Source organism: Oncorhynchus gorbuscha, linkage group LG14 (genome assembly GCF_021184085.1).
Source record: "Oncorhynchus gorbuscha isolate QuinsamMale2020 ecotype Even-year linkage group LG14, OgorEven_v1.0, whole genome shotgun sequence".
In the NCBI taxonomy this organism is placed as follows: Eukaryota; Metazoa; Chordata; class Actinopteri; order Salmoniformes; family Salmonidae; genus Oncorhynchus; species Oncorhynchus gorbuscha.
Window position 1 is genome coordinate 19,440,759 of NC_060186.1, and position 22,457 is coordinate 19,463,215.

Below are 22,457 nucleotides of genomic sequence, written 5' to 3' on the forward strand. Positions count from 1 at the left end.
CTGTCTCTGTCTCTCTCTCTGTCTCTATCTCTGTCTCTCTTTCGTTTTCTCTCTCTCTCTCTCTCTGTCTCTCTCTCTCGCTTTCTCTCTCTCTCTCAATTCAATTCAATTCAATTCAAGGGCTTTATTGGCATGGGAAACATGTGTTAACATTGCCAAAGCAAGTGAGGTAGACAACATACAAAGTGAATATATAAAGTGAAAAACAACAAAAATTAACAGTAAACATTACACATACAGAATCTCTCTCTCTCTCTGTATTTCCCTCTGTTTTTCTCTCTGCCTCTCTTGGGTAAAAGGGATGTCAGTGGGCTGAGTACTGGACTAGACTGTTGTGTAGTAGTAAGGTAGTATAGTAGGTTGTGAATGGCTAAGATGTAGTGTAACGGGGTTTGTTGGGAAGTTAGTTATCAAATAGGACTGTAAGGTTGTGAGTGGCTGGGCTGTGTGCCGGTGTGTTGGAGCTCTACAGATGGCTTGGTGCTGTGGAGGTGACAGGAGTCTGTGTGTGTGTGCGTGTGCATGTGCGTGTGTGTGTGTGTGAGCATGTGTGTGTGTGTGTGAGAGAGAGAGAGAGAGAGAGAGAGAGAGAGAGAGAGAGAGAGAGAGAGAGAGAGAGAGAGAGAGAGAGAGAGAATGTGTGTGGGTGTGTGTGTGAGAGAGGCGTTGGCGTGTGTGTGACAGATAGAGATTCTCAGAGCCTCGGGCATCGATGGGTGCCCTGAGAGTTGGCGAGGAGAAGCGTGCAAGGCCTGTGTGGGCGAGAGACGACAGAGAGGTACGAACCGGGAGGGAGAAGGGGAGGTAAGAATGAGGAGGGAGCATAGGGATGGGGGGAGGCAAGGGGGAAATAAGATAAATAGACAGAGGTAGGAATTAGGAGTTGGAGGGGGTTGAGGAAGAGAGGGAGGGGTAAGATATGATTTAGAAAGGAGCAGGAGGAGAGTGGGAAGAGAGGAAGTGAGGGAGGTGGGACAAGCACCTTTACTATCACCTGTCTGTCACCTGTTAATTATCTCTAATAATGTCTGAGGTGTTTTATTTCATTCCAGTACACCATTAAGATTTCATCCCGGTATTTGACATTGAGCTACAATGGAAGCGAGCAGTGACCACTAGTTCTTCCTCAAGCTCTATGTTTCCATTAACATTCCAGTGTTTTTTATGCATAGACTATAGATAGGACAATTACCTGCTATGTTTCCACTGAACTGTCTTGTCGTTAAAAACAGCTGGTCATAATGACATCACCCCCCACCCCTAAAAATAAAAGGTTTTCTCAATAACCTAGAATGTGGAATAAAAACAAAGTGGTTGAAGTGTTTCCATGATCCATTTAGGCAAATTGCGCAGTAATGAATTGGTGACAAAGAAATGATTGCGTCACGTGTAATGGAAACGGCATAGGAGAAATTTTCAAAAGATCGACAACACTGTCATCCGTCCGTTCGAGAGGGGTTGGCTTTTCTTTTGTAGAACTTCCTTTATTGTGACAATTATGGTGGAAACAGTGTTTCTTGTTGTAAATGATGGTTACTTTTGAAGGTGATGTAAGCACATACAGTCGAAGTCGGAAGTTTACATACACTTAGGTTGGAGTCATTAAAACTCCTTTTTCAACCACTCCACAAATGTCTTGTTGTTTAGATAAATTGTTCCACTTATAATTCACTGTATCACAATTCCAGTGGGTCAGAAGTTTGCATACACTATGTTGACTGTGCCTTTAAACAGCTTAGAAAATTCGAGAAAATGATGTCATTGTCAGGACCCGGTTATGAACCCGGTCTCCGGAGTGAGAAACAGTCACTTAACCAACTGAGCCACGAATAGTCGGCAGAACCCAGAAGATGAGGCAGACACAGCAGTACTTGAGACTGTGAATTTAATGACGTAAAAAGACAAGTTCTTCAGGAAAACATGTAACTCCACAACCTCAAAAGGAATTCCATAAGAACAAAGGTAATCCTCCAAGACAAAAAGGTAAATCCACAAGGTGGAAGGAATAGCACAAAAAGCCTCAAAAGATACTCAAAAAAACAAACAAGCAAGAACAAAAAACAGAATTCCTCAAGCGAGTCCACCAGGATCAACAAGAGTACACAGAGTACTCGGGCTGGGTGCTAACATACAAACACAGAGCACAGAACTGAGGAAAACAAAGGGTTTAAATACAATCAGGGGAAACGAGGCACAGGTGCAAATAATAATGGGGATCAAGAGAAAACAAAAGGTCAAAAGGCACAATGGGGGCATCTAGTGACCAAAACCGGAACAACCCTGGCCAAATCCTGACAGTCATGGCTTTAGAAGCTTCTGATAGACTAACTGACAACAGTTGAGTCAATTGGAGGTGTACCTGTGGATGTATTTCAAGGCCTACCTTCAAACTTAGTGCCTCTTTGCTTGACATCATGGGAAAATCAAAAGAAATCAGCCAAGACCTCAGAAAATAAATTGTAGACCTCCACAAGTCTGGTTCATCCTTGAGAGCAATTGCCAAATGCCTGAAGGTACCACGTTCATCTGTACAAACAATAATACGCAAGTATAAACACCATGGGACCACGCAGCCGCCATACTGCTCAGGAAGGAGACGCGTTCTGTCTCCTAGAATTGAACGTATTTTGGTGCAAAACATGCAAATAAATCCCAGAACAACAGCAAAGGACCTTGTGAAGATGCTGGAGGAAACAGGTACAAAAGTATCTATATCCACAGTAAAACGAGTCCTATATCGACATAACCTGAAAGGCCACTTAGTAAGGAAGAAGCCACTGCTCCAAAACCGCCATAAAAAAACCCAGACTATGGTTTGCAACTGCACATGGGGACAAAGATCCTACTTTTTAGAGAATGTCCTCTGGTCTGATGAAACAAACATAGAACTGTTTGGCAATAATGACCATCGTTATGTTAGGAGGAAAAAGGGGTAGGCTTGCAAGCCGAAGAACACCATACCAACCGTGAAGCACAGGGTGGCAGCATCATGTTGTGGGGGTGCTTTGCTGCAGGAGGGACCGGTGCACTTCACAGATGGCATCATGAGGATGGAAAATTATGTGGATATATTGAAGCAACATCAAGGCATCAGTCAGGAAGTTAAAGCTTGGTCACAAATGGATCTTCAAAATGGACAATGACCACAAGCATTCTTCCAAAGTTGTGGCAAAATGGCTTAAAAGAACAACAAAGTCAAGGTATTGGAATGGCCATCACAAAGCCCTGACCTCAACCCTATAGAAAAGTTGTGGGCAGAACTGAAAAATGCGAGCAAGGTGACCTACAAACCTGACTCAGTTACACCAATTCTGTCAGGAGGAATGGGCCAAAATTCACCCAACTTATTGTGGGAAGCTTGTGGAAGGCTACCCGAAATGTTTGAACCAAGTTAAACAATTTAAAGGCAACACTACCAAATACTAATTGAGTGTATATAAACTTCTGACCCACTGGGTGTAACGATTCTCCTCTTCGTCTGAGGAAGAGTAGTCAAGATCGGACCAACACGCAGCGTGGTAAGTGTCCATGTTAATATTTTAATATAACAGGACACTAAACAAAAATAACAACGAGAATGTAAGAAACGAAACAGCCCTGTCAGGTGAAACAACACAAAACAGGAAACAACTACCCACAAACACAGGATGTGAACAGGCTACCTGTGTAGCCTAGTGCAGCATAGCCTAGTGGTTAGAGCGTTGGACTAGTAACCTGAAGGTTGCGAGTTCAAACCCCCGAGCTGACAAGGTACAAATCTGTCGTTCTGCCCCTGAACAGGCAGTTAACCCACTGTTCCCAGGCCGTCATTGAAAATAAGAATGTGTTCTTAACTGACTTGCCTGGTTAAATAAAGGTAAAATAAATAAAAAATAAAATACCTAAGTATGGTTCTGAATCAGAGACAATGATTGACAGCTGCCTCTGATTCGGAACCATACCAGGTCAAGCACATAGAAGTACAAAACATAGAACAAAATATAGAATGCCCACCCCAACTCACGCCTCCACCAAACCAAAATAGAGACATAAAAAATAAACTAAGGTCAGGATGTGACACTGGGAATGTGATTGAAGAAATAAAATCTGAAATAAATCATTCTCTCGAATGTTATTCAGACATTTCACATTCTTAAAATAAAGTTGTGATCCTAACTTTACCGCAGACAGGGACATTTTTTTACTAGGATTTAACTTCAGGAATTGTGAAAAACTGAGTTTATTTGTATTTGGCTAAGGTGTATGTAAACATCCAACTGTAACTGTAAGCTCCACACCCTATTTAATTCTAAATGCCTACTGGTAAGTTTCACCATCCACTTCTTTCAGATCTACAGAAAAGTCTGTTTCATCATGTCACAGACCGTGGCAATACGTTGGCACATGAGAATTATTACAATACGGTCATTCTTCTTGCATTCCATCCATGCTGGCTTTTGCAGGCTACTTGAGACATGAAACTAACAGGTGGAAGGGCATACATACTGTCGCTCATTTATTCATTGGCAATTTGCCTAAATGGTTAAAGGAAACCCTTCAACCAGGTCATTACGTCCAGCTGATTTAATCGACACAAGATGGTTAAATGTAAGCTCAGCCTAGCAGACGATTGTTGCATCTATTTTCAATGTGAACTCTCTAAATGTCGACACAAAATCACAGGACAAGTTTGTGGAAGCATAGCTACTTGTTGCAATAAAGAAAGTTGGACAAAAGAACAATCCACCCTGTCGAACAGATACAAATGTTGTCTATCTTTAGAACATGCCTCCCACAGCTGCCGTTCCCACTACACACCTCACAATGTTTTTTGTGACATTGCTTTTGTTGAATAAACCTGGGTCAATGGAAACCTGCCTACTGATCTCTCAGGTGGCTTTTGAGCTGTTGTCCATGGTGACCAGGACGTCCTAAGTGAAGTAAGAGTCGCTCTGGATAAGAGCGTCTGCTAAATGACTTAAATGTAAATGTAAATGTAAGATGTCCAATTATGTAGTAGTTTTTGACCTCAACAGGATTGGGACAAGGATGTGTAACATGGGTAATATGGGTAATTGGGACAAGGATGTGTAACATGGGTAATGGGTAATTGGGGCAAGGATGTATAACATGGGTAATGGGTCATTGGGGAAAGGATGTGCAACATGGGTAATGGGTAATTGGGACAAGGATGTGTAACATGGGTAATGGGTAATTGGGGAAATGATGTGTAACATGGGTAATGGGTAATTGGGACAAGGAAGTGTAACATGGGTAGTGGGTAATTGGGACAAGGATGTGTAACATGGGTAATGGGACAAGGAGGTGTAACATGGGTGGGGTACAAGGATGTGTAACATGGGTAATGGGTAATTGGGACAAGGATGTGTAACATGGGTAATGGGTAATTGGGACAAGGATGTGTAACATGGGTAATTGGGGAAAGGATGTGTAACATGGGTAATGGGTAATTGGGGAAAGGATGTGTAACATGGGTAATGGGTAATTGGGACAAGGAGGTGTAACATGGGTAGTGGGTAATTGGGACAAGGATGTGTAACATGGGTAATGGGTAATTGGGACAAGGATGTGTAACATGGGTAATGGGTAATTGGGACAAGGCTGACAAGGATGTGTAACATGGGTAATGGGTAATTAAGACAAGGATGTGTAACATGGGTAATTGGTAATTGGGACAAGGATGTGTAACATGGGTAATTGGGGAAAGGATGTGTAACATGGGTAATGGGTAATTGGGAAAGGATGTGTAACATGGGTAATGGGTAATTGGGACAAGGAAGTGTAACATGGGTAGTGGGTAATTGGGACAAGGATGTGTAACATGGGTAATGGGTAATTGGGACAAGGATGTGTAACATGGGTAATGGGTAATTGGGACAAGGATGTGTAACATGGGTAATGGGTAATTAAGACAAGGATGTGTAACATGGGTAATTGGTAATTGGGACAAGGATGTCTAACATGGGTAATTGGGGAAAGGATGTGAAACATGGGTAATGGGTAATTGGGACAAGGATGTGTAACATGGGTAATGGGTAATTGGGACAAGGATGTGTAACATGGGTAGTGGGTAATTGGGACAAGGAAGTGTAACATGGGTAATGGGTAATTGGGACAAGGAAGTGTAACATGGGTAGTGGGTAATTGGGACAAGGATGTGTAACATGGGTAATGGGTAATTGGGACAAGGAAGTGTAACATGGGTAATTGGGGAAAGGATGTGTAACATGGGTAATGGGTAATTGGGACAAGGATGTGTAACATGGGTAATGGGTAATTGGGACAAGGATGTGTAACATGGGTAGTGGGTAATTGGGGAAAGGATGTGTAACATGGGTAATGGGTAATTGGGACAAGGATGTGTAACATGGGTAATTGGGGAAAGGATGTGTAACATGGGTAATGGGTAATTGGGACAAGTATGTGTAACATGGGTAATGGGTAATTGGGACAAGTATGTGTAACATGGGTAATGGGTAATTGGGACAAGGATGTGCAACATGGGTAATGGGTAATTGGGACAAGTATGTGTAACATGGGTAATGGGTAATTGGGACAAGTATGTGTAACATGGGTAATTGGGGAAAGGATGTGCAACATGGGTTACATGAACCTCATTAAAGTCAACGTCAGCCCAACATGTTCACTGTTCAACTCTGCCTCAGTCACATTTGCTGTTCTGACAGTATTAGTTGAGGCATAACTTAGATTAGTTGAGAATAGAGCAATCAGAACCTGCCATGAACATGATGTTAGTACTATGTGGCTCAATGATTGGTCAATGCTGAATTGGTTCATGTTGTAGTTGTTTAATCAGGTAATGAACCACCAGAAACAGTGTAATCCACTCATTTCATTACACTGTGATTATAGTGTAATTCACTGGCACTCACCACATAGCTGTCAGAGACAGCTTTGGCTTATTTAAAGTTGTCCTGCTTCCTGCCTCTCAACTGGACCAGATCACAATTGACCATATATGGTGCTGATGCTGATGTAGTCCATGTTCATTGGACAGTTCTTTGAGATAAAGAATGTGACAGAAATAGATGGAATGTTTGAATGTCACAGTCAGACTATAGGTTCATCCATGCTGAAAGCCTCAATCAAAGACTCAGCTAAATAAAATGGTTGCTATGTGAAATACTATAGAATACAACATGTATACTGACCAATACACAACACAAAAAACAGCTTTTTGGTAGCCAAGCTAACTAGAACAATACTGTTGGATGATGCTGGATGATGAGATACAGGCTGGATGATGAGATGGTATTCCCTTCAGGGACATTAGTGATGTCTGAAACAGAATGCATTCAGCCTATTGCTCAATCTCACATGAATAATAACAGTACCAACACTGCAAAGTACATTTGACGGGTGGATTAAGGTGAGAGGATTAGCATCATATCTACAGAATGGAAAGCATCAAACCTTTCTGTGTGCATAGACTCAGCAGGAGAGCCAAATATGCTCCTCAGATGTCAGTCAGAACAGAGAAATGCAACCAAATCAAGTTAAGTCCTCTCCACTGAAGCCATGGCAGTGCAAACAGCAGAGGAAGACACGAATGAGGTGCACCCACCGCCGGCCCCGCCTCTCCGCCACTCATCTCTGTCTGTCTGGCAGGGATGCTGTCCTCCGGCTCCTCCCTTTAGGCCGCTGACATAGTGCCTGCTATCCCGCCCCACCTCCAGCTGAGACAAGAGAGGTGCTTCAGGGGAAACCCTGCTGAGCCACACACACACACACACACACACACACACACACACACACACACACACACACACACACACACACACACACACACACACACACACACACACACACACACACACACACACACACACACACACACACACACACACACACACACACACACACACACACACACACACACACACACACACACACACACACACTGGAATGGCACCCCCCAGCCCCACCCCTGACACTAAGCCTGCAGGAGCAGAGAGGGTAAGCTACATGTCTACTAACTCAGGTTGGCAGGTGAGTCGAAGCACTCCCTCTTTCTCTGTCTCTCTCATTCTCTCTCTTGCTTCCTACATCTCTTTTTTATTCTCTCTTTCTCTGTCTCTCGCCACCACTCCCCTCCCCATCTCTCTCTCTCTCTCTCTGTTCTCCTCTCTCTTAACCTGCGTCTGTTGCACCATGCTGCAGGCAGGTTGGGGGGAGCGGTGTGTGTGTGGGGGGGTAAACTCATCTGTCTGTGTAACAGAGGGCTGAAGTAAAGGAGGACTCCTGTTTCTGGAAGATTAACATACATTAACATTTACATTTAAGTCATTTAGCAGACGCTCTTATCCAGAGCGACTTACAAATTGGTGCATTCACCTTATGACATCCAGTGGAACAGTCACTTTACAATAGTGCATCTAAATCTTAAAGGGGGGGGGGGTGAGAGGGAATACTTATCCTATCCTAGGTATTCCTTAAAGAGGTGGGGTTTCAGGTGTCTCCGGAAGGTGGTGATTGACTCCGCTTAACAACCATGGGAGATAAAAACACTCAGGAACACTGTGACACACATCTATCTCACTGTGACACACATCTATTTCACTGTGACACACATCTATTTCACTGTGACACACATCTATTTCACTGTTATACACATTATTTCACTGTTATACATATTATCTCACTGTAATACACATCTATCTCACTGTAACACACATCTATTTCACTGTAATACACATCTATCTCACTGTGACACACATCTATCTCACTGTGACACACATCTATCTCACTGTGAGATCCACCTATCTCACTGTGAGATACATCGTATTCAACCCCCCCCCCCCCTCCTGAAATTTGACACATTTGACAATTTCTTATGTGTGTTCGTGGGATATTTGAGTGACTCAAACTTACCAGCAAAATGAATGGGCTGAAAAGCCAACAAAAAATGTTATCTGACAATGACTAGAGTTTCTAGGGAAGCACAGCCGCGAGACGCCCAGTGACACGAGCCTACTAGACGAGCTAAATCACTTCTATTCTCGCTTTGAGGCAAGCAACACTGAGGCATGCATGAGAGCTTCAGCTGTTCCGGAAGACTGTGTGATCACGCTCTCCATAGCCGAAGTGAGTAAGACCTTTAAACAGGTCAACATACACAAGGCTGCGGTGCCAGACGGATTAACAGGGCTTGTGCTCCGGGCATGTGCTGACCAACTGGCAGGTGTCTTCACTGACATTTTCAACATGTCCCTAATTGAGTTTGTAATACAAACATGTTTCAAGCAGATCACCATAGTTCCTGTTCCCAAGAACACTATGGTATCCTGCCTAAATGACTACCGACCCAGAGCACTCACGTCCGTAGCCAGGAAGTGCTTTGAAAGGCTGGTAATGGATCACATCAACACCATTATCCCAGAAACCCTAGACCCACTCCAATTTGCATACCGCCCACACAGATCCACAGATGATGCAATCTCTATTGCACTCCACACTGCCCTTTCCCACATGGACAAAAGGAACACCTATGTGAGAATGCTGTTCATTGACTACAGCTCAGCGTTCAACACCATAGTACCCTCAAAGCTCATCACCAAGCTAAGGATCCTGGGACTAAACACCTCCCTCTGTAATTGGATCCCGGACTTCCTGACAGGCCGCCCCCAGGTGGTGAGGGTAGGAAACAACACATCTGCCTCGCTGATCCTCAACACTGGAGCTCCCCAGGGGTGCGTGCTCAGTCCCCTCCTGTACTCCCTGTTCATCCACGACTGCATGGCAAGGCACGACTCCAACACCATCATAAAGTTTGCTGACGACACAATAGTGGTAGGCCTGATCACCGACAACGACGAGACAGCCTATAGGGAGGAGGTCAGAGACCGGGCCGGGTGGTGCCAGAATAACAACCTATCCCTCAACGTAACCAAGACTAAGGAGATGATTGTGGACTACAGGAAAAGGAGCACCAAGCACATCCCCATTCTCATCAAGGGGGCTGTAGTGGAGCAGGTTGAGCGTTTCAAATTCCTTGGTGTCCACATAAACAACAAACTAGAATGGTCCAAACACACCAAGACAGTCGTGAAGAAGGCACGACAAAGCCTATTCCCCCTCGGGAATCTAAAAATATTTGGCATGGGTCCTGAGATCCTCAAAAGGTTCTACAGCTGCAACATCGAGAGCATCCTGACCGGTTGCATCAGAGGGTAGTGCGGACGGCCCAGTACATCACTGGGGCAAAGCTGCCTGCCATCCAGGATCTCTACACCAGGCAGTGTCAGAAGAAGGCCCTAAAAATTGTCAAAGACCCCAGCCACCCCAGTCCTAGACTGTTCTCTCTACTACCGCATGGCAAGCGGTACCGGAGTGCCAAGTCTCGGACAAAAAGGCTTCTCAACAGTTTTTACCCCAAGCCATAAGACTCCTGAACAGGTAAACAAATAGTTACCCAGACTATTTGCATTGTCTCCCCCCCCCCAACCCCTCTTTTACGCTGCTGCTACTCTCTGTTTATCTTATATGCATAGTCACTTTACATTCATGTACATACTACCTAAATTGGCCCAACCAAACCAGTGCTCCCGCACATTGGCTAACTGTGCTTTCTGCATTGTGTCCCACCATCCGCCAACTCATCTTTACGCTACCGCTACTCTCTGTTCATAATTTATGCATAGTCACTTTAACGATACCTACATGTACATACTACCTCAATAAGCCTGACCAACCGGTGTCTGTATATAGCCTTACTACTGTTATTTTCAAATGTATTTTTACTGTTGTTTTATTTCTTTACTTATCTACGCACACACACACACACACACACACACACACACACACACACACACACACACACACACACACACACACACACACACACACACACACACACACACACACACACACACACACACACACACACACACACACACACACACACACACACACACACACACACACACACACACACACACACACACACACACACACACACACACACACACACTATTTTTTCTTTTTTTCCCCGCACTATTGTTTAGAGTCTGTAAGTAAGCATTTCACTGTAAGGTCTCCTACACCTGTTGCATTCGGCGCACGTGACAAATAAACTTTAATTTGATTTGATCTGGACATTTCTGACAAGTTATAAATAGCTCTCTATGCAATGACTGACATGACAAAAGGAAACTGCTATTGCATTAGCCAGTTTAGGAATTGCACCTTATGCTTTCTACTAATACAACTTTCAAGATTATGTTGAAAGCCCGACTGATTTCCTATTAAAAAAATACTACTGGTCTAAATGATACTTACCTCACTCAGTGTCACCACTCAAGTCGCTGTTTCTGTGAAAGCAACAAACCCTATTAGAAATAGCAACGTCACAAAGTCCAGGACAAGATATGAAGGATGGATACATTGCTGTGTATCCAATCTTGACACAGTAATAGGCTGTGTCTCAACAACAGATTGTTGGACATGTTACATCCTGGTTTTCTGTAAGGATCGTTACCTTATGTGCAGAGTATTACAACCGACAGATATGTGAGATGTAACATGTGCTGAATGACACATCTAACTTTTACATAAGAGAGCAATGACAATGACAACTCAAATATGCCATTCATTTGATGTTGTGAGTGGGCCTGAACAGAGAGGGAGATGAGAGAGAAAATAGAGAAGAGGAAGACAAATTAGAGAAGGAGAGGAGTGGAACAGAAGAGAAGAGGAATGTGCCAAGTTTGTATATTGCCCTTGAGGGTGAGTTCAGCCCAGTGTGTGTGTGTGTGTGTGTGTGTGTGTGTGTGTGTGTGTGTGTGTGTGTGTGTGTGTGTGTGTGTGTGTGTGTGTGTGTGTGTGTGTGTGTGTGTGTGTGTGTGTGTGTGTGTGTGTGTGTGTGTGTGTGTGTGTTTGTGTGTGTGTTTTATAGGAAAGTGGGTGTCAGGTATGTCTCTGCACCACTCCAACACTCTCTGCTGTTCTGTTCGCCAGGATAACAAATCTCTCCCTCCAGCAGCTCTGCTAACCTCCTCAGCTATACTAATAACATTTAGACATGTTAAGCTCGTAAATTAGCGAATCTGGACCGCAGAGATATTATTTATGCTTGTCTCTCGTATTGAAAGAGTCAGCTTGATGGGTAAATTGTGTTTTAATTCTTGGAGGGAGAGGTTTTTTCTGCGCCTCAGCGTGGTGTGAGATTAATCCCCTGACAACCTTTGCAACGCACTTCAAATTGCTCCCAAATGTCACAGCGGAGATTTCACACACAGCCGAGGGTGGAAACTGAACTGGGGAGGGAGGGAGTACAACGCAAGGCCACATCCAACGCACGAGTTGGCCCTACTTGTCACACTCACACATTTACGTGCTTTGAAACTCGCGCACGCACGCACACACACAAGTTCACAACACGGTCGGGCACGCACACACACGCACCCATTTACATTTTTCTACACTTACGAAACAAACTCAATGCGCAAAACACACCGGCTATAGTTGTGTTTTATATTCCTTTTTATTTCTATTAGTTTTATTTTAAATGTAGTTTAGGTTCAGTTAGTTTTCAGATCCAATTTAGTAGTTTTATAAAACATTAATATTTCGTTTTTATATGAATTAGTTTCAGTTTTAGTTTTAGTGGTAAGGACAGAAAGTAGCCTATGGAAAGATCTCAATTGCATACTCTCTCCTTCTCAAAACTCATTGGATGAGAAAGCCAACGCCTTCTCCATTGGGTTTTGAGAAGGACAAGAGGAGAGATGAAGCGTAGAGTATGTAATTGAGATCGTCTCTATGTGTGGGAGGCTAGGAGCCATTTATGTGTTGTACAGTTGCTGTGTTTTGGGGGTTGTCACTTCTTGCCAGTGTGGGGCAGTAATGCATAAGGTAATGGTTCAGGTCACAGGTTAGGCTAAGTTTATTCGGTATTGATTAGGATCCCCATCATCTATTCTCCCTGGGGTCCACATGAAACAATACATAGTACAGAATATTATTAGTCCAGGACTGGATAAAAAAAAGACTTTATTTAACTAGGCAAGTCAGTTAAGAACAAATTCTTATTTTCAATGACAGCCTAGGAACAGTGGGTTAACTGCCTGTTCAGGGGCAGAACGACAGATTTGTACCTTGTCAGCTCGGCATTTGAACTTGCAATTTACTAGTCCAACGCTCTAACGACTAGGCTACCCTGCCACCCCACATACATTTAAAACGTCACACACAGCCTACATATGAGTTTATACACACAATATCTAGGTCTAATACAAATTACAATACAAGATATATTAAAATGGCTGCGCTGCTCTCTGAAGGTAGACTCAGTGAGATCACCTAGACGCGCAATTTTTTGTTGATTTTTTTGTTTCTCTCCAATGTGTCAAATAATTATAGTTTTGTTTTCTCTCATATTCTCATACTCTCTCGCAACCCCCCAACCTACACAATAAAGGGGTTTTCTTAATTTTTTACTATTTTCTACATTGTAGAATAGTGAACATATTAAAACTATGAAATAACACATATGGAATCATGTAGTAACCAAAAAAGTGTGAAACAAATCTAAATATATTTGATATTTGAGATTCTTTAAAGTAGCCACCCTTTGCCTTGATGACAGCTTTGCACACTATTGACATTCTCTCAACCGGATTCATGAGGTAGTCACCTGGAATGCATTTAAATCAACAGGTGTGCTTAAAAAAAAGTTAATTTGTGGAATTTCTTTCCTTCTTAATTCATTTGAGCCAATCAGCTGTGTTGTTACAAGGTAGGGGGATATACAGGAGATAGCCCTATTTGGTAAAAGACCAAAGTCCATATTATGGCAAGAAAAGCTCAAATAAGCAAAGAGAAATGACAGCTCATCATTACTTTAAGACATGAAGGTCAGTCAAAGTGGAACATTTCAAGAACTTTGGAAGTTTCTTCAAGTGCTGCCATGAAAACCATCAAGCTCTATGATGAAACTGGCCCTATGAGGACCTCCACAGGAATGGAAGACCCAGAGATACCTCTGCTCCAGAGGGTAAGTCTCTCTCTCTCTCTCTCTCTCTCTCTCTCTCTCTCTCTCTCTCTCTCTCTCTCTCTCTCTCTCTCTCTCTCTCTCTCTCTCTCTCTCTCTCTCTCTCTCCTTGATTTCTTTCTAGCTCTAGGTGAAGCAGACAGTTTTGCCAGGCTTGTTAAGGGGACATATACGGTTGAGGAGGTCTCTACTCTCTAAGCCCAGAGCTGAACATCTAAGACACCCCCCCCCTCTACACACACACCCCTCTCCTCTCCCCTGCTGTCCCTCCATGTTGAAACAACCTTGTTGGAACTCTCGCCTCCGGAGCCAAAAGGACACCCTCACATCCCCTCACCCCCTGTGGGCCGGTGGGTAGACAGGTTGTTGTGTGACGTGTCTTGGACCCTACCCAGAACCCCTTGCAGCCTGTGGATCAGTATCCAGGGACACTCCCCTCTCTGTAACCCCCAGAGCTGCAGAGCTTCCAACTGTCGACACACATAGATTTTCTCCTCGGTTACCCTCCGTTCCTTGGTTTGTCTGGTTTGTTGGTTTATTCCTCCTACCAAACTGTGGAACCACAGCTGGGAGCGATGGATGGAGAGACGAGGAGAGGAGGATGAGAGGAGAGCAGTAATTCGATTGCAAAAATGCTTCCTGATATTGGAGGACTTCAAAGGGTAAAACCAGAAATGATGCTTGTGTGTGTGTGTATGTGTGTGCGCCTGGTCTGTGTGTGTGGTGTGCATTATCATTAACTAAGGGGCACTGACTCCTCTCTCAGCCAGCTTGTTGCACTAAAACAACGTATATCACGATGTTAAGAGTTCAGAACAAAATACACTAACAAACTGAAAACAATGAGCAGTAATGTGTGTAAAATGAGTGGTAGAGAGTGCTGTTATATCCCCAGCTCCTACTGACATCTGACCACAGCAATCAAACACAAAATGACATGTTGACTATTTCCATGGAACAAGTCATTTCTGATAATTACTGTTATTTGCAATAGTCCCAAAACACACCAATTACTGCTGAATGTCTGGTGCATTTTGATAAATTATTTCTGTCTGTCTGAGCAGCCAGACAGTGGGATAGAAGAGAGACAGACGGATGAAAACACAACGAGTAAAACATTCTGACAATTTCTTGCGGATATCTGAACTATAAAGGTTCCACCCAAACAAAACCCCACAAATGATTACATTTTTTGACAAAAGTTCTGTCTAGACAGTAATCGATTATTTTTTTAAGCAATGAAAGGTATTTTTTCCACAGGACTTATACAGCTACCAGAGGCCTCTGTGTACTTATACGCTGTAGTCCCAAACTCTCCATATCCTCTTTGGTATAGTTGACCCCTGATCCCAAACGAATGACCCCAGATATACCCCCCTCCCCTCCCCTCCGCCTCCCTCCTATGTTCAACATGGCCTGACTCAAATTTGACATGCACTCACTGCATGTTCATTGTGATTATCACATTTGGAAATGTTTTAATGAAAAATGTTGAATGATTAAAAGGGCTTTAAAGTTGTTTTGAGAGCAGGTCAGAAGAGAGAGACGTCATTAGAGTAGAATATGATAATCCATAAGCTGGCGAGATAACACGCAGGGAGAGATGCTCTTCCTTCCTACCATGCTATCCAGTGTGCTCAGAATGACCCCAGCTCATAATATGGTGTCTGTCTGTCTGTCTGTCTGTCTGTCTGTCTGTCTGTCTGTCTGTCTGTCTGTCTGTCTGTCTGTCTGTCTGTCTGTCTGTCTGTCTGTCTGTCTGTCTGTCTGTCTGTCTGTCTGTCTGTCTGTCTGTCTGTCTGTCTGTCTGTCTGACTGCATGTACTGTCTGTACAGTATGTCTATCTGACTGCATGTACAGTCTGTCTGTCTGACTGCATGTACTGTCTGTCTGTCTGTCTGTCTGTCTGTCTGTCTGTCTGTCTGTCTGTCTGTCTGTCTGTCTGTCTGTCTGTCTGTCTGTCTGTCTGTCTGTCTGTCTGTCTGTACAGTATGTCTGTCTGACTGCATGTACTGTCTGTCTGTCTGTCTGTCTGTCTGTCTGTCTGTCTGTCTGTCTGTCTGTCTGTCTGTCTGTCTGTCTGTCTGTCTGTCTGTCTGTCTGTCTGTCTGTCTGTCTGTACAGCATGTCTGTCTGTCTGCATGTACAGTCTGTCTGTCTGTCTGTCTGTCTGTCTGTCTGTCTGTCTGTCTGTCTGTCTGTCTGTCTGTCTGTCTGTCTGTCTGTCTGTCTGTCTGTCTGTCTGTCTGTCTGTACAGCATGTCTGTCTGTCTGTCTGTCTGTCTGTCTGTCTGTCTGTCTGTCTGTCTGTCTGTCTGTCTGTCTGTCTGTCTGTCTGTCTGTCTGTCTGTCTGTCTGTCTGTCTGTCTGTACAGCATGTCTGTCTGTCTGCATGTACAGTCTGTCTGTCTGTCTGTCTGTCTGTCTGTCTGTCTGTCTGTCTGTCTGTCTGTCTGTCTGTCTGTCTGTCTGTCTGTCTGTCTGTCTGTCTGTCTGTCTGTCTGTACAGCATGTCTGTCTGTCTGTCTGTCTGTCTGTCTGTCTGTCTGTCTGTCTGTCTGTCTGTCTGTCTGTCTGTCTGTCTGTCTGTCTGTCTGTACAGCATATCTGTCTGTCTGCATGTACAGTCTGTCTGTCTGTCTGTCTGTCTGTCTGTCTGTCTGTCTGTCTGTCTGTCTGTCTGTCTGTCTGTCTGTCTGTCTGTCTGTCTGTCTGTCTGTCTGTCTGTCTGTCTGTCTGTCTGTACAGTATGTCTGTCTGACTACATGTACTGTCTGTCTGTCTGTCTGTCTGTCTGTCTGTCTGTCTGTCTGTCTGTCTGTCTGTCTGTCTGTCTGTCTGTCTGTCTGTCTGTCTGTCTGTCTGTCTGTCTGTCTGTCTGTCTGTCTGTCTGTCTGTCTGTGCATACATGCACAAAGACACATACTAACAAATATTTGGGAAGCTTTTATTTCCACATATTGTTTTTTCTTATTGAGAACTAGGCACCATGCTGTTGTCAATCTCACAGGAACACTGTACTTCTCAGTACGGTAATGTGGGTGTAGCTTAGTACACGGCTCTGAGCTGCAGTAAACTCACTTCTCTGTGTTGTCCCACCCTGCCTCAGAGAAGAGGTGTGAGCTGTGTTCACACACAAACAAGGACACAGCCTCACTGCTCTGCTCCACCTCTTGTTCTCCAAGTACACCTCCATAATGATTTTTGTTGTTGTTATTAACTGAAGAGAAGGAATATGCAGGTAAGGAACTATCTCCACTGTCCTTTTGATTTCAAATAAAATAAATAAATAATGTATTGGCTACAGTGCAGAAGGGACGCACTCTAGCAGATGTATTCAGTCCGTAACAGCCATTTATAGGCCTATCTGTGTGTTGTGGTCAGTCTTCTCCAGCTTCCCTCTGCCCTCGTAAAGGCTCTAACCACAGGAAGACCACTGGGCCAGTCTGCGGTCCAACCATCAAACCACAAGTCTACCCAAACACACTCTGGGGCACACACAAACATCTGTGTAACCAGACCTTCCCGGTCGCTGAAACGCCGAACACATGCCGCTTAACAATTACACAATCCTATCCTACTATACCCCATTATCTTCATAGGAGTTAAAGTTGTAAATCCCTACATCAAATACAGGAACGCTCAGCATAATCCTGGGAACATCAGTTTAAATCCAGAATATCCCACATACTCTAGCTATTACACCCGGACCCTGGCCTCTCATCCCCCCACTAGATCCATGGAAGAGATGTACTAATGTGTGGTCTATGAATTCATGTTGACACAGGCCATTAGCCCCTAACACACCTAGACCAGGAAATCCCTCTCACCTCTCTATCTATAACCAGTCTGTCACTAACATGCATTTTAACCAACAATCCCCTTTCAGTCACTGAGTACTATGGAGAGAGTTCACACATGCAGATAAAGACAGAGCAAGCTGGACTAGAATGGTCTGGATTCTTACTGGAACAATCAGTGGTGAAAATCCTATAATTCAAGGAATTGACCAACTTTACAGACATATTGCAGAAGTGGATTTATGTAGAGTTGAAGTCAGAAGTTTACATGCACTTAGGTTGGAGTCATAAAAACTTGTTTTTTGACCACATTTTTTGACCACTGCATGACACAAGTAATTTTTCCAACAATTGTTTACAGACATATTATTTCACTTACAATTCACTGTATCATTATTCCAGTGGGTCAGAAGTTTACATGCGTTAAGTTGACTGTGCCTTTAAACAGCTTGGAAAATTCCAAAAAATGATGTCATGGCTTTAGAAGCTTCTGAAAGGCTAATTGACATCATTTGAGTCAGTTGAAGGTGTACCTGTGGATGTATTTCAAGGCCTACCTTCAAACTCAGAGCCTCTTTGCTTGACATCATGGGAAAAGGAAAAGAAATCAGACAAGACCTCAGAAAAAAATTGTATACCTCATCCTTGGGAGCAATTTCCAAACACCTGAAAGTACCACGTTCATCTGTACAAACAATAATACGCACGTATAAACACCATGGGACCACGCAGCCGTCATACCGCTCAGGAAGGAGACGTGTTCTATCTCCTAGAGATGAATGTACTTTGGTGCGAAAAATGCAAATCAATCCCAGAATAACAGCAAAGGACTTTGTCAAGATGCTGGAGGAAACAGGTACTAAAGTATCTATATCCACAGTATAACTAGTCCTATATCGGCATAACCGCTCAGCAAGGAAGAAACCACTGCTCCAAAACCGCCATAAAAAAAAGCCAGACTACGGTTTGCAACTGCACATGGGTACAAAGATTGTACTTTTTGGAGAAATGTTCCCTGGTCTAATGAAACAAACATAGAACTGTTTGGCCATAATGACCATCGTTATGTTTGGAGGAAAAAGGGGGAGGCTTGCAAGTCGAAGAACACCATCCCAACCGTGAAGCACGGGGGTGGCAGCATCATGATGTGGGGGTGCTTTGCTGCAGGAGGGACTGGTACACTTCACAAAATAGATGGCATCATGAGGATGGAAAATTATGTAGATGTATTGAAGCAATATCTCAAGACATCAGTCAGGAAGTTAAAGCTTGGTCTCAAATGGATCTTCAAAATGGACAATGAACCCAAGCATTCTTCCAAAGTTGTGGCAAAATAGCTTAATGACAACAAGTCAAGGTATTGGAGTGGCCATCACAAAGCCCTGACCTCAATCCTATAGAAAAGTTGTGAGCAGAACTGAGAAGTGTGTGCGAGCAAGGAGGCCTACAAATCTGACTCAGTTACATCAGCTCTGTCAGGATGAATGAGCCAAAATTCACCCAACTTGTTGTGGGAAGCTTGTGGAAGGCTGGAACCGAGTTAAACAATTGAAAGGCAATGCTGCCAAATACTAATTGAGTGTATATAAACTTCTGACCCACTGGGAATGCGATGAAAGAAATAAAAGCTGAAATAAGTAATTCTCTCCATTATTATACTGACATTTCACATTCTTAAAATACAGTGTTGATCCTAACTGACCTAAGACAGGGAATTCTTACTAGGATAAACTGAGTTTAAATGTATTTGGCTGAAAGTACCAAGGTGTATGTAAACTTCCGACTTCAACTGTATTTCTGACAGTATGTCTGGATCGTGAGAATGGAGGCAAATGAAGGACACTAAAAGGAGAAGATGACAAATATCTGAGAGCGCTTTGCCTTTCCTTCAACTTCTGAGGTCCTTTATAACTAGATAAGGATGAATCAAATCAAGTTAATTTAAACAGCAGTTCAAAGGCAACCGCCAGGAGTCAGACGAACGGCCAACGGTCACACTCTTTGTGGCGTGCGGCACAAGCACGCCAACAACACAAAAATGGCTCACGTCTTCAAGCAAAAAAAAGAGGGTGGAGGGTGACCTGGGGAACAAATGAAAGATGAACACTAGACTAGAGCATTCCCCCTGAGAGATACAAACAACCGTCTTTCTGTCTGGCTCCGTGTCTCCCCATCAGGGCATCAGTTTCCTGTCCTGAAGGGGTCAGCGGTGGGCTGCTGGAGCAACTGGCAGTCATTGCAGCTCTAGGGGGGGATGTTTTGCTGGACATCCTGTGGCCAGTCTGGCATGAAGAGAATATTAAAGAGGCTCCAAATACACACAGCCCTGCCAGGCCTCTCACACATGACACTGCAGACACTGTCACCTAGAGAGCCAGACAAACTCGGCAAGCTCACACACTGTATTCACTGCCTCCCAGATCATTGCTATTCATTCTAATTTCCCTCACCCCCTTCACCCACTCACCGTCCCCTTCACCCCTCTCCCCCTCACAATAGGCAATGTATTTTGATCTGAAACCTTACCTCACATTCCCTTATGTCCTCCACTCCCCTCACCCCCTCACCTCCTCACCCCTTCAGACCAGTACTGCCCTCCCCCTCTGTCCCAGTCCCATGGGTGATGTCGTGTCCTCTCCGAGGGGTTCTGTTTATTTGTGTTGGAGTCTGTTTTACAGCTTGTGACTGACCCCACCTATCTTCTCACAAGTCATCTTAACAGCAGGGCTGCTTAACAGCTCCTCTCCCAATTAACATAGCATTAACATAATATTAGCATGTGTGCATTCTGGTGTTGATGAAGAGAAAATAACCGTTTAAAAAAAAGCGGTTTTATGATATGAAACAGCGAGAATCGCCTACGGACATTTAATGTCTCTTTCTAAAAATGGATTATTCGGCGGTGCACAAAATCAGACCTGCTGGTGTTGACTGAAAGTTTCTTGTAGAGTTGTACGGCTCTACAAAATAATACAATACTGTTCAGCAGGGGTATCAGAATGAAATGCCTGTTACAGGTAATGGATCAGATACATAGCATCTTCTCAGAGGTAGACGGGGGGAGAAGGGGTAAGGAGCTGAGTTGGGGCAAATTGAGACAGACAGAGAGCGAGGGAGTGAGAGAGAGAGAGAGGGGGGGGGGGGTCGTGTGAATGAAAGGAAAGGGAGTGGGGAAAACTAAAGTAGGCCAGCTGTTGATGATGAAGTCGTTGAATGTTTAATGTGAGTAGTGAACGTGTGAGAGGTGGGTAAGAGGAAAGATGTGTCAGCAGTACTGATTGGAGATCAGCCCGCGGGGCCTTACTGCTGTACTGGGTACCATGCCTGTCCCTCAGCACACACACGCCACTCAGACCTGCTGTCATGCTAGGACATCACATCTCAGACAGACCTGGCCTGTTGACAACACAGCTTTGTGATTCGTCTGATTTGTGTTTGTGATGCTGTGCAGAGTCAATGGTTTTCAACACAGAATTAACATGTGACAGTCAGAAATTCCCAATTTCTTGACCTGCAGTACTGGTGTCTGGCATGAATTGAGCATGTACAGAGGTACAGTAGGCCCATGCACTCTCTTTTGGACTGTCTTTTTCCACATAGAAATGTAGCCAAACACTCTCAGTTTGGCCTGTATTCAGTAGTCTGTGAGCCTGTTTGGCCTGGGCAACTGTGCTGCACTCAGCTACTGCTCTCTCTTCACTAATCCCTCCTCCTCATGAATACATTAACGCAGCGCGTCTTAAACTCAGCTTAGCTGTCGGCTCGGCACCACATCACATCCTATTACCCACTTTAAATCATTCATCTGACATCGTTTTCACTCAATTTCAGAAACACCCACGGACGGTTCAAATCTGCACATTTCACCGAGCTGTCGCCGCAGCGACCCTCTCTAAACGAACAGTTGTCGTTGCATACACAATCACACACACACAATCGGGCTCACACACACACACACGCACGCACGCACGCACGCACGCACGCACACACACGCACGCACGCACGCACGCACGCACGCACGCACGCACGCACGCACGCACGCACGCACACACACACACACACACACACACACACACACACACACACACACACACACACACACATGCTATGCTACCACTCAAGCACCAAGACACACAGTTCTCCACATCTGAACATAGCTTTTTCATAATAATTTTGGACGAGAAACTCTAGTTGTAAAAGCAATAAGATCAGAGAGAATAACTGATATTGTGTCATTTTAAAGAACCGACAATATTCAGTAAAACAAAGAAGTGCTTACTGTATGTAAATATTATGAGCTTACTGGAATAATTATTATCCTTTTGTCTATACAGATAATTTGGTTAAAATAGCCAGTGGATAGCTTTCAAATGAAAATAGAACTCCCTTTATTTCCTACAGAACAGCTTAAAGGTGTACTTTACTGTGTTGCTGACAATAAAGTAAAAAGCCCTCTCCTCTCCTCAACTATTCACATATAAACCCTTTCTCAGGCTCCCCCCCAGGCTAGAAATCTAACATTTAGATTGCCCCCAAAGAACAACCACTCCTTTACTTAGAAATTCTCAATTTGCCCCAACACAGCACCGTATTGCATTGAATGGGTTTGTAAAGCTTCAGTAATTAACAAAGCCGCATAAAATCA